The sequence below is a fragment of the Eleutherodactylus coqui genome, chromosome 9, assembly GCF_035609145.1.
Source record: "Eleutherodactylus coqui strain aEleCoq1 chromosome 9, aEleCoq1.hap1, whole genome shotgun sequence".
NCBI classification, from domain to species: Eukaryota; Metazoa; Chordata; class Amphibia; order Anura; family Eleutherodactylidae; genus Eleutherodactylus; species Eleutherodactylus coqui.
Window position 1 is genome coordinate 75364420 of NC_089845.1, and position 14105 is coordinate 75378524.

Below are 14105 nucleotides of genomic sequence, written 5' to 3' on the forward strand. Positions count from 1 at the left end.
AGGGATACACAAGCACCAGCACTGACAGGTAACTCTCCGCACAGACCTTCTCACCTGTGTCCTCCCCCTCCGCTCGCTCTGTCACTATGAGCCTGTTTTCCTCTTCCTCCTGGACTCAGTACTCGGCAGGAAGCAGCGTAGCGCAGGGTTCTGGCAACAGGACATTCATAGAGTAAGCATCTACTACTAAAACGTGTCTCTAATCTTGTTGGTGGTTACTCCATTTTTATGAAGACTACGCAATGGTAGGTATAAGTAGGCTGGTCGTCGTGAAGGCGGCACCAGGAGGAGACAGATGAATCAGGGACACTTTGGCCTCTAGTTAATGGAAGGTCTTTTTCCGTGACAGCGTGCACTCCACGGTCATGTGATCACTTGTAGCAGTAGTGGCGGACATGTTGTGGTTGGCGCGCCGCCATCCAGGTCGTTGTTTTCTATAGGGAGATGGATGTAACCAGGGAGATTCTTGTGAATTACTTTACTGATATATGAATAGGTTGTTTTAGTGTTTAGTGTCTCTTTAGAGATGCTAATTGAGACACTATGAAATCAGCAGAGAATGTGTAATCTTAAATGATCATTATGATGTTCATTTCGCCACCCTAAATTGACCCAAAAATATAACGCCAAGAGTAGCATAAAAACAAACCTTTTTTTAACCCAAACTGGTCATGTTATTATGTGCCCATCTGACTTCTTTTAGCCATTTTTAACCCTTTCCAATCCACTGTTTGACATCTAAAGACATTCTGATTGAAGGCTGTACAGCTTCCAATGTTGGAAGACGTCCGGCAGGGTATTCTTACCCTAGATTACTGTCCGTTCTGTTGTAAGGGGCCTCTCCAACATGTCCAATACCACAGTACTGGCTCTAGCCAGCAGATGGCGCCATTGTATAATGGCAGAAAGACAAAACCCCCTAGGAAACCGTGAATCCAAAATTGGATTGCAAAGGGTTAACGGATCTATTTTTTAAAAATGAAATTAAAAAAACACGTCTAAGGGTTCCATTCCGTTAGTCTTCTGTTTTTTTGTTTTTTTTAATGGAAGAAATATGGCAGCAGACCAGTGGGGAGGATCATAAGCATTGTGAGAAAATGTTATTTACCGAAAGAGTAGTAGATGTGTGAAACAAACTGCCAGCAGATGTGGTCGGAAAATCAACAGTAAGGATTCACACGAACGGAAGCGTTTTTGCGCATATTTTTGAGGAACAGATGTTGTGTATTAGCATGCGCATCTGCATATTTTTCTTTTACATTTTGCATGCGCAAGTCGTGCGCTATTGCGCACCCAAAAATACGCTCCAATGCTCTCAGCTGTTAAAATGGCCAATAGTTTCATGAGTTTAAAGTGTTCGCTTTCCCTGTGCAAATGCGCAGGAAAATAGAACATGCTGCGCAACCGAAAATACGTGTATGTGAATAAACCCATTGAAATCAATTGGTCGTATTTTCTGTGTATTACGTATGCAAATTTTCTTTTGCGCAACTACACTCGTGAATCCGGCCTAAATGAATTCAAGCAGGTCTGGGATGAGCATCGATCTATCTAAGGGCATATTTACACAAGCTGCACCGCCCCCAATCGCAAACAGCCGGAGGGGAGGAGAGAGGCAGAGAGCCGGCGAGGGGGAAGGAAGGGAAAGACAGCTCAGATGCCAGCGTATATCAGCTGGCCGTGAAAACGGCGTCCGAGATACGCTCCTGCGAATAAGCCCTAAGACCGCTTTCACACGGCCAAGAATCTAGCATGAGTTTTGTGCGTTGCGAGAAGCACAAACTTCTTGTGAACATGAACTCCATTCTTTTGGATGGAGTGATAAACATGAGTGATGTTTTCTCTTTCTGTGATGCGGCCAGGGGAAGAAAATCGCTGCATGTTCAATTTTTTGGCATTCTTCGGAATGCATCGCCCAGTGATTTCAATGGGACATTAAATACATTGAGTGCGATGCACGGTTGTTCCATTGACAGTAAACAGGAAACACTTCCAATCCTCTATCGCACGTGAAACTCGCATGGGAGGATCGAAATTTTACAGAAAGGATGCATGCAAATCGCCTCGTATCCGCGGGTAAAACACAGGTTGCCGAGCACGATATCGGCCCGAGTTTCTGAGTCCGATGTCACGCTTGCTCGTGTGCAGCTAACCTAAGAGAGGTTAGGACAGACTAGACAGTTAAGAGATTACCATAAGGACAGACCAGAGGGACCGCGTTGACTTTTACTGCCATCAATTTCCTATGGTTCTGTGTTTGCACCAGTTTCCTATTAGTTTGGCCGACTGCACACGGCACAACCGGATTCCACATGTAGGAGACAGCAGCAGAATCCGTCTCTGACCTCGGCCGGCGAACCTGTGTACCTCTCATTTCTGTACCGCAGATGCTCGTCGTCGGTGATGTGCAGTACTGAAATTTTTCTTTTTGTTTTTCCTGTGCCGTTGCTAGGCAATAACACTGTGTAACCCAAGAAAGTGTCCTTTAGATAGCAGCGATGTGTGTATTTTGGGAGAAGAACCTTCTATTGTCAAATGTGTTCAGAAAGGTAGAGCCCAGAGAACCGTTTTGCAGCATGTATCTTCATGTTGAGAAGTACAGGTAATTTACCTGTGTTGGAAAATCAAAGTTGAAACATAAGTAAAAGGAAACTGTGTGCCCCCGGTTTTGAAAAAGCACTCTTTGTCTGTGAACTTATTAATTTATCGCGAGTAACGCATGACTTATCTAGGGACACTGGCGTCACGACAATAATCTAGAACTGAACTGCAGTTATCCAGTCTGATAAAATCTTATCTCCCTTGCTAGTGACTGAGCTGGGCTATACTTCAGCTTTTGGGAAAAGGAGACAGTAGTGACACTGTGAACCACTGCCATCTTGTACCCCGCTGTCTCCTTGACTGAAGGCCTGGTTCTCGGTCGCTGCACCTCCTATCAAGAGGCGGAAGATAACATAATTATAGAAGTGATGATATTTGTAATATGTGCTGCACATTATTCACATTGCTAGGAATTCTGCTGTTTTGGATCAACTTTAATTTAAAATTGGACATTATACCTATTTTATGCATTATCAGGACAAAACAATGGTTTTGTCTTCACTAGCTCTTTTTTTCGCGCGTGAAAACTACGCCTGAGAAAAAATAGAACTTGCCCTATCTTTTCCGCACGTAGTTAAAACTATGCATGGGAAAGGCTAGGAGAGGCTAGAACCTATCTTCCCGCGTTTTTTCTTTGAAGGAATAGAACCTTCAGAGAAAAAGAATAATGGGAAGATTTAGGCCCCCTGTCCATGGGCGTGCTTCCGCCGGCGGTAAATCGCCGGCGGTAAATCGCCGTCTGAAGCTTTCCATAGCATTGCTATGGAAAGCGCCGCCCCCCTATCCACGAGTGGAGAATCATTGCGATTCTCCACTCGTGGCCGGCAATTCGCAGCATGCATCGAATTGCCGCGATTCTCCGTGGTCAGCCTATCTGTGAGATAGGCTGACAGCGGAGTTCCGTCTGCCGGCTCCTGCTCCCGGTTCACAATGCCCGTGGACAGGGGGCCTTACACCTCTTGTATATTTTGGATCCACTCCTGGTTTCTGCTTTTAAATGCTGAAGCGAAACACTGACCAAAATACTGGGACTTATTTACTATTCAAAATATTCTTGTGCAAAAAACTGTCTTGTATGCTTTATGCCACATTCATTATGTGTTTTTAGACGTTTTCTGTTCGGTTTTTCTGACTTGCCCAAAAATGGGACGCGCCCTAAATTGCATCAAAATGTGCGCCGAATTGATGCAAATTGCTGTTAGAGCATGGTCCCCAACCTTTTTTGCACCAGGGACCAGCTTCAAGCAAGACCATTTTTACATGAGCGTGGCAGGGGCGGGGCTTTGGTCATATGGGGGCAGGGTTATAAATGGGGTTGTATCGCTATACATCAAACAGTGCTGTAGACCGGGGGTTGCTGGCAGGACCTCGGTGTACAGTGCTGTAGACCAGGTCCCTGCCAGGACCTATGCCAGGAGCTACGTCACTGAGGCCAGCCCACCGCAGAGCCAAGCGGTGCTGTTATGTTATGTCTCCACCACAAGTATGGGTGGAGACCTAGTTATGTATCCGCCCAATGTACCCCCACATGCTGCTGATAGTCTGCCTGCAGGAAGGTCCTGGCAGCGTGTGGATGAAGGGTTAGGGTTAGGTTTTAATTCAGTTTAAGGCTTACATAATTAGCTGTAAATGCTTCCATGTGAGAGCTGGACCACATTAACATGGAAATATTATCAGCTAATAATGTAAGCCTAACTTTGAAAGTAACCCTCCATCCAAGCCCTAGGTCATTCCCTATGCTGCTAGGAGCTTGCCGCAACTCCCCTCCAGCATCCCCACTGTAATAACTATCACTGTGTAGAACTGGTATCTGACTATTATATAGTGACTACATCATTTAGAGGTATTCCTGAGCTGAGCCACTGTATCTAAGCTTACCGTGTTATTAAAGGGGTTGTCTCGTGAAAGCAAGTGGGGTTATGCACTTCTGTATGTCCATATTAATGCACTTTGTAATATACATCGTGCATTAAATATGAGCCATACAGAAGTTATACACTTACCTGCTCCGTTGCTGGCGTCCCCGTCTCCATGGCTCCGTCTAATTTCAGCGTCTAATCTCCCGATTAGACGCGCTTGCGCAGAAGGGTCTTTTCCCTTCGGCTCGGTCCGGCAGCAGCGGCGTTCTGGCTCCGCCCCTTCTACGCGTCATTGCGTAGCTCCGCCCCATCACGTGTGCCGATTCCAGCCTCCTGATTGGCTGGAATCGGCACACGTAATGGGGCGGGGCTACGTGATGACGCGTAGAAGGGGACGGAGCCAGAACGTCGCTGCTGCCGGACCAAGCCGAAGGGAAAAGACCCTTCTGCGCAAGCGCGTCTAATCGGGAGATTAGACGCTGAAATTAGACGGAGCCATGGAGACGGGGACGCCAGCGCAGGGAAGGTAAGTGAATAACTTCTGTATGGCTCATATTTAATGCACGATGTATATTACAAAGTGCATTAATATGGACATACAGAAGCGCATAACCCCACTTGCTTTTGCGAGACAACCCCTTTAAAGTTGTCTTTATAGATATGCTGTCTATGAGATTATAATATATATTTTTTTTTACAGGTGAAGGAGGGGGGATGCTTTTGCTCCCAATCTTTTCAGACTTGCAGAATCCCTAGCTTCTACTGCTGCATTTATGGACCTCTTAAAGGGGTTGTCCCGCGGCAGCAAGTGGGTCTATACACTTCTGTATGGCCATATTAATGCACTTTGTAATGTACATTGTGCATTAATTATGAGCCATACAGAAGTTATAAAAAGTTTTTTACTTACCTGCTCCGTTGCTAGCGTCCTCGTTCCCATGGAGCCGACTAATTTTCGCCCTCCGATGGCCAAATTAGCCGCGCTTGCGCAGTCCGGGTCTTCTGCTCTCTTCAATGGAGCCGCTCGTGCAGAATGCCGGCTCCGTGTAGCTCCACCCCGTCACGTGCCGATTCCAGCCAATCAGGAGGCTGGAATCGGCAATGGACCGCACAGAAGAGCTGCGGTCCACGGAGGGAGCAGACCCCGGCGGCCATCTTCAGCAGGTAAGTATGAAGACGCCGGACCGCCGGGATTCAGGTAAGCGCTGAGCGGTTTGTTTTTTTAACCCCTGCATCGGGGTTGTCTCGCGCCGAACGGGGGGGGGGTTAAAAAAAAAAAAACCCGTTTCGGCGCGGGACAACCCCTTTAAGAGATCTAGTGATGCTATGGAAAGCTTTGGGCGAACCATAGCTAGCAGCCATGAAAGGCAGGGGGCGCTGAACATTTTCACTAGAACCCATGAGCTTTTGACTATGTCCCAGACCACACCTGCTGCCATGACTTAAAGGGGTTTTCTCAGACTAACACCACTTTCACATCTGTTTCCAGGACTTTGGGATTTCCATCGTTTAGCTCTGTCCTCAGAGCCCATTAAAGAAAATGCTAAAACTGTCAGATCAGCAGCAGGCACCAGATGTACCCCATTGACTGTATAGGCGTTTGTTTGGCTTCCAGCATGCTGGCCTAAACTCTCCCCGGCAATATAATGCAGCATGCTATGCTATTTCATCTGGGACTTTATGTCAGAGACTCAGAACACAGCCTCCAATGCAGAAATGAAAGTGGCCTAAATGTTGATGACCTATCTTAGGGTAGATCATCAATATCAGCTTGGTGAGAGCCTACTTACAGACCCTCGCTAATCAGCAATGGCACTTGGGCTAGTTTGCATCTTCCTCTGTGGCCTGTGATGGCTTTGGCTCACAATTCCCACTCATTGTTAGAAGGCTTGTTAAAAAGTCTGACATTGACTTGCAGGAATGCTGCCTTCCAATAGGTGGCCCTGTAGAGGTATTATACCAACTTACCATTTGCATATTCCCCAGCGGAGCACAGGTGTCCTAATAAGTCTCCTCACACCTTTTAGGTGCTCTCTCTGACCCACGCTGGATGACATCATATGGCTTTTATGCAGCCAGCCTGGTCACATTCAAGTGAATGGGATTGAACTTCAATACCAGACACCGTCATTAGGTTCGGGGTATGTATGGAGGGGAATCGCGTGTTGATCCCACTCCATGCAATGTAGGTGCCGGCTGTTTCTTACAGTTTTGTCACAGTGCATAAAATAAACGAGAAGTGAACGAATTCTCTTCCTTCATTAAATTATTGGCTACGCTTATACACTGACTGATTTTTGTCCATATTCGCACGATCCAACAATATTTTTTTTACGATAATCGTTCTTTTTAAAGGGGCCCGTTTGACTGATAAAAATTCATGAAGAGTTTACTCAATCACTTTGCATTTCCCCCGATATTTCATTTTCCTGAGTGAATACACTGGAGGAAAAATTATTTAACATACTTGCTTTCTCCTCATCACCCTCTACAATTCTCGCTTTGCTTTTTAAACAGCCAACACTTTCCATTTTAATCTTTTTACTATGTATATAGTTGAAGAACAGTTTAGGGCTAGTTTTACTTTCTTTGGCAATGTGTCTCTCTGGCTCCACATTTGCTGCTTTTATGTGCTTTAAACATAATTTTTTTTCCTTTATAGGCTTTTAATGCTTCTTCACTGCCTCCTTGCTTTAGTAGTTTCAATGCTTTCTTTTTGTTGATTATTGCCCCATTTACATCTTTATTGAGCCACATTGGTTTTCTTCTAATACTAACCCCTTTATTCCTGCAATTTATTCCTGTAAGGTTTGAACCTCTCACAGTAAGTACTTCAGATGGCTTTAAAAATTTCCCATTTATTGTCTACATGCTTATTTCTTGGGACATTTGTCCCAGTCAATAAGGCTTAGGACATCTCTAAGCTTATTAAACTTTGCCTTCATAAAATTTAGTATTTTTGTGATTGAGTCATTTATAAAAATAAAAAAAAGACGCTCTAATCGGGAGTAGTAACTCATATACAGAATTACCTGTGGCGGAACATGTCTCTAGTCATGGACACAACATAGAACATATGCAAGTTACCATATTAAAAGGCAATTTCAAATCTCTGTGTCTCAGGAGAATTTGGGAGTATAAATTTATTATTACCTTTGACACTGTCAAGACCAGCAGGAATATCGGAGGGGGCTATCTACAACAGCGGAGAATATGAAAAATCTGTAGCAGAGATAACACGCTGGTGACCCCCTAACACAAATTTAGAGACCATAAAACTTTCACATCTCTTATCAGTGGAGTATTTACATATTTACTCATCTACTCCTGTTGTACTGGTGTTATTTTAAGTGCAAATTAATCACTCCATGTCTGTGCTTTTTCATCATGTTATGGCATCGATTTAAAGGGGTTGTCCCGCGCCGAAACGTTTTTGTTTTTTTTTTCAATAGGCCCCCCGTTTGGCCCGAGACAAACACAAGGGAAGGGTTAAAAAAAAAAAACAGTTTAGTACTTACCCGAATCCCCGCTCTGCGGCGACTTCTTTCTTACCTTAGCAAGATGACCGCTGGGATCTTCACCCACGATGCACCGCGGGTCTTCTCCCATGGTGCACCGTGGGCTCTGTGCGGTCCATTGCCGATTCCAGCCTCCTGATTGGCTGGAATCGGCACACGTGACGGGGCGGAGCTACGAGGACCAGCTCTCCGGCACGAGCGGCCCCATTCACCAGGGAGAAGACCGGACTGCACAAGCGCGTCTAATCGGGCGATTAGACGCTGAAATTAGACGGCACCATGGCGACGGGGACGCTAGCAACGGAACAGGTAAGTGAATAACTTCTGTATGGCTCATAATTAATGCACGATGTACATTACAAAGTGCATTAATATGGCCATACAGAAGTGCTGAACCCCACTTTCTTTCGCGGGACAACCCCTTTAAGGGCAAATTAATCACACCAGGTCTGCGCCTGTTCTTATGTATGCCTGTTCTTATCCAGACATTTGTTTGGAATCTCTCTCAGGTGAAAGTAATAGATCCAACAAATTCTTATCCGCTCTTGCTGACAACTTTATCTTCCAAAAGGTAGAAGAGAAAACAAGGGGATCTGCTATCTTGGACCTAATTCTTACCAACAGGGAGGGAATGGTTGAGGAAGTAAAGGTGGCTGGGACCTTAGGAGGCAGTGATCATGCAATCCTTGAATGTTGGATAAAAAGGGGAGGAAGGCCTGAGAAAACTCAGACCTTACGGTTGGATTTCAGAAAGGCAGATTTCAATGAACTCAGAAAGAGGGTAGGAAAAATCCAATGGCTGGATTTTCTTAAGGACAGAAATGTCCAAAAAGGTTGGGAAATATTGCGAAATGAGATTCTCAAAGCACAATCGTTAACAATCCCTAAAAGAAGGAAGAATGGGAAGCATTTAAAGAGACCAGGATGAATGAACACAGAACTTGTGCACATGTTAAAAAAGGAAGAAAAATATATTTATCAAATGGAAAGAGGGGGGAATATCTAAAGAAGAATATGATGCGGTCTGCAAAAACTGTAGGGCAAGTGTCAGAAAAGATAAAGCTAATGCTACGTTCGTGTGGGCAACTAAGCATCAGGCCCACACGAACGTGACCCGAAGACATGGGTTAGGGGAAAATGACCTTGTGCTGAAGGGAAGATGGCGAGACCCTACCTAACAAGCAGAGTGATCGCCTCAATAAAGGCAGCCCCATGCTAGAACCTCGGCCCTGGCTCTCCCAAAATAGGTGGTATACGGAACCATGGCAAGTACAGACAAGCCAAATGCACAAACTCACCACACAACCTCGTACGCTAAAGCAGATGGTAAAGCTGAATATAAAAGCAAGGATTAGTTTGTACATTGGCTAGTAAACTTAAGCTGCAAGGCCGCGATCAAGACTCCTCGTGTCTTGCAGTCCCTACTCTAGCAAGACACCAAACAGACAGCACAGGACACCAAACACGCAGCAAGCTGCAATATGACCAAACACTACACACACAGCAAGCAGCAAGCTGACCAGACACTACACACCAGCAAACTGACATGCTACAAACACAGGCAGACAAGACTGAGGAAATACAGCTTCCTCTTGCAGAAGGGCAGAAGTATATATACACACCCAGACCCAGGGGATTGGCTGAACTGAGCTAACCACACCCAGCTAACTCAATTAACCATCACCTTTGCAGGTGTGCTCCTGGAACCCTGTAGAACAACAAACTCCAGTAGCACAACCTAACAGCTAATAATGAATTGAGGCTCGCAACAGAGGCCAAAATCGATAAAAAAGGATTTTGGGGATATATCAAAAGCAAAAGAAAAGTCAAAGATGCTACTGGATGCTTACAAGATAAAGATGGTGAATTGGTTAAGAATGATGTCGAGAATAGAGATGAGCGAACGTGTTCGTCCGAGCTTGATATTCGTGCGAATATTAGGGTGTTCGGGATGTTCGTTATTCGTAACGAACACCATGCGGTGTTCGGGTTACTTTCACTTCCTTCCCTGAGACGTTAGCGCGCTTTTCTGGCCAATTGAAAGACAGGGAAGGCATTACAACTTCCCCCTGTGTTGTTCCAGCCCTATACCACCCCCCTGCTGTGAGTGGCTGGGGTGATCAGGTGTCCGCCGAATATAAAAGTCGGCCCCTCCCGCGGCTCGCCTCAGATGCCGTGTGAGTTAGATGAGGGACAGTGCTGTTTGTACCGGAGCTGCTGTAGGGAAAGAATTGGTAGTTAGTGTAGGCTTCAAGACCCCCAAAGGTCCTTATTAGGGCCACTGATAGCTGTGTGTTGGCTGCTGTTAGCAGTGGCAATTATTTTTTTTCTCACAATCGCCTCTGCAGAGCGTTGCACCCGGCATTAGGGACAGAAGTGCTGCATAGGCAGGGAGAGTGTTAGGAGTGAGTGTAGCCTTCAAGAACCTCAACGGTCCTTTCTAGGGCCATATTTAACCGTGTGCAGTACTGTGCTGGCTGCTGTTAGCTGTGCTGCATTTTTTTTTTCTTCTCAAAATCGCCTCTGCAGAGCATTGCACCCTCCATTGATACTGCAGGGAAAGAATTGTGTAGGCAGGGCCACAACACAGTTATTATTCATTGAATATACGCAGTGCTGCCTTTTGGTGGAAAAAAACTGAAAATAATTCTATTTGTCCTGCCTCTGTCCGTCCTAAGGGCGGTGGACACGTGTCGGCTGCATGTGCAACGTTTAAAAATCAGACGCACCCAGCTACGTTTTACTCCTGGCTTCGCCATTTGCTTTCCTTAATTGGGAAAAAAAATACCTGCTCTGCCAGAGTTAATAACTCTGCTACCCTCACGTTCTGTGACACATTAGCAGGGCCACAGCACAGTTATTAAACTTCTCATGTTCATTGAATATACGCAGTGCTGCCTTTTGGTGGAAAAAAACTGAAAATAATTCTATTTGTCCTGCCTCTGTCCGTCCTAAGGGCGGTGGACACGTGTCGGCTGCGTGTGCAACGTTTAAAAATCAGACGCACCCAGCTACGTTTTACTCCTGGCTTCGCCATTTGCTTTCCTTAATTGGGAAAAAAAATACCTGCTCTGCCAGAGTTAATAACTCTGCTACCCTCACGTTCTGTGACACATTAGCAGGGACACAGCACAGTTATTAAACTTAGATTATTCATTCACTAGAGGCAGTGGGGCCTTTCGTTTTCAAAAAACGGAAAAAATTATATTTGGCTGCACTCTTGCGCCAATTTATTTCCTGCCTGTGAAATCAAATCACTGGTAATACAGCATGCTGAGGGGTAGGGGTAGGCCTAGAAGACGTGGACGCGGCCGAGGACGCGGAGGGCCAAGTCAGGGTGTGGGCACAGGCCGAGCTCCTGATCCAGGTGTGTCGCAGCCGACTGCTGCGCGATTAGGAGAGAGGCACGTTTCTGGCGTCCCCACATTCATCGCCCAATTAATGGGTCCACGCGGGAGACGGTTATTAGAAAATGAGCAGTGTGAGCAGGTCCTGTCCTGGATGGCAGAAAGTGCTTCGAGCAACCTATCGTCAACACGCAGTTCTGCGCCGTCCACTGCTGCAAATCCGAATCCTCTGTCTGCTGCTCCTCCTTCCTCCCAGCCTCCTCACTCCACTACAATGACACCTGCTCAGGAGCGGGAACACTCCCAGGAACTGTTCTCGGGCCCCTGCTTAGATTGGGCAGCAGCGGTTCCTCTCCTACCAGAGGAGTTTATCGTCACTGATGCCCAACCATTCGAAAGTTCCCGGGGTCCGAGGGAAGAGGCTGGGGACTTCCGCCAACTGTCTCAGCAACTTTCTGTGGGTGAGGAGGACGATGACGATCAGACACAGTTGTCTTGCAGTGAGGTAGTAGTAAGGGCAGTAAGTCCGAGGGAGCAGCGCACAGAGGATTCGGAGGAAGAGCAGCAGGACGATGAGGTGACTGACCCCACCTGGTGTGCAACGCTTACTCAGGAGGACAGGTCTTCAGAGGGGGAGTCAAGGGCATCAGCAGGGCAGGTTGCAAGAGGCAGTGCGGTGGCCAGGGGTAGAGGCAGGGCCAGACCGAATAATCCACCAACTGTTTCCCAAAGCGCCCCCTCGCGCCATGCCACCCTGCAGAGGCAGAGGTGCTCTAAGGTCTGGCAGTTTTTCACAGAGACGCCTGACGACCGACGAACAGTGGTGTGCAACCTTTGTCGCGCAAAGCTCAGCCGGGGAGCCAACACCAACAGCCTCACCACCACCACCATGCGCAGACATATGATGGCCAAGCACCCCACAAGGTGGGACGAAGGCCGTTCAGCGCCTCCGGTTTGCACCCCGCCTCTCCCCCTGTGCCCCAACCTGCCACTGAGATGCAACCCCCCTCTCAGGACACAGGCACTACCGCCTCATGGCCTGCACCCACACTCTCATCTCCGCTGTCCTCGGCCCCATCCAGTAGTGTAGTTCAGCGCACCGTCCAGCCGTCGCTTGCGCAACTGTTGGAGCGCAAGCGCAAGTACGCCGCCACGCACCCGCACGCTCAAACGTTAACCGTCTGCATAGCAAAATTCATCAGCCTTGAGATGCTGCCGTATAGGGTTGTGGAAACGGAGTCCTTCAAAAGTATCATGGAGGCGGCGGCCCCGCGCTACTCAGTTCCCAGTCGCCACTACTTTTCCCGATGTGCCGTCCCAGCCCTGCACGACCACGTTTCCCGCAACATTGTACGCGCCCTCACCAACGCGGTTACTGTCACGGTCCACTTAACAACGGACACGTGGACAAGCACAGGCGGGCAGGGCCACTACATCTCCCTGACGGCACATTGGGTGAATTTAGTGGAGGCTGGGACAGAGTCAGAGCCTGGGACCGCTCACGTCCTACCCACCCCCAGAATTGCGGGCCCCAGCTCGGTGGTGGTATCTGCGGAGGTGTATGCTTCCTCCACTAAAGCACCCTCCTCCTCCTCCTCTGTCTCGCAATCAAGATGTGTTAGCAGCAGCATGTCGCCAGCAGTCGGTGTCGCGCGGTGTGGCAGCACAGCGGTGGGCAAGCGTCAGCAGGCCGTGCTGAAACTACTCAGCTTAGGCGATAAGAGGCACATGGCCCATGAACTGCTGCAGGGTCTGACACAGCAGACCAACCGCTGGCTTGCGCCGCTGAGCCTCCAACCGGGCATGGTCGTGTGTGACAACGGCCGTAACCTGGTTGCGGCTCTGCAGCTCGGCAGCCTCACGCACGTGCCATGCCTGGCCCACGTCTTTAATTTGGTGGTTCAGCGCTTTCTGAAAAGCTACCCACGCTTGTCAGACCTGCTCGTAAAGGCGCGCCGGCTCTGCGCACATTTCCGCAAGTCCCACACGGACGCTGCCACCCTGCGCACCCTGCAACATCACTTTAAGCTGCCAGTGCACCGACTGCTGTGCGACGTGCCCACACGGTGGAACTCTACACTCCACATGTTGGCCAGGCTCTATGAACAACGTAGAGCTATAGTCGAATACCAACTCCAACATGGGCGGCGCAGTGGGAGTCAGCCTCCTCAATTCCTTTCAGAAGAGTGGGCCTGGTTGGCAGACATCTGCCATGTCCTTGGTAATTTTGAGGAGTCTACCCAGGTGGTGAGCGGCGATGCTACAATCATTAGCGTCACCATTCCTCTGCTATGCATCTTGAGAAATTCCCTGCAAACCATAAAGGCAGCTGCTTTGCGCTCGGAAACGGGGGCGGGGAAAGACAGTATGCCGCTGGATAGTCAGGGCACCCTTCTGTCTATTTCTCAGCGCGTACAGGAGGAGGAGGAGGAGGAGCATGAGGAGGATGAGGAGGAGGGGGAAGAGACAGCTTGGCCCGCTGCTGACGGTACACCGGCTGATTGCCTGTCATCCTTTCAGCGTGTATGGCCTGAGGAGGAGGAGGAGGAGGATCCTGAAAGTGATCTTCCTAGTGAAGACAGCCATGTGTTGCGTACTGGTACCCTGGCACACATGGCTGACTTCATGTTAGGATGCCTTTCTCGTGACCCTCGCGTTGCACGCATTCTGGCCACAACGGATTACTGGGTGTACACACTGCTCGACCCACGCTATAAGGAGAACCTGCCCACTCTCATTCCCGAAGAGGAAAGGGGTTCGAGAGTGTTGCTATACCACAG

General features: G+C 48.1%; 1 protein-coding gene across 2 annotated transcripts in view; it reads right to left on the minus strand.

Moving 5' to 3' along the window:
- The window catches only part of RALBP1 (ralA binding protein 1), a 31574-nt gene extending 31438 nt beyond the window's left edge, over nucleotides 1-136 (minus strand). The window contains exon 1 of one of the 2 annotated variants that reach the window (XM_066579551.1): nucleotides 55-136. The gene's annotated coding sequence lies outside the window, so the exon portion shown is untranslated. Of the gene's footprint in view, nucleotides 1-46 lie in introns of both variants that reach the window. The other variant, XM_066579552.1, reaches the window with a different exon arrangement.
- Nucleotides 137-14105: the final 13969 nt, after the last annotated feature.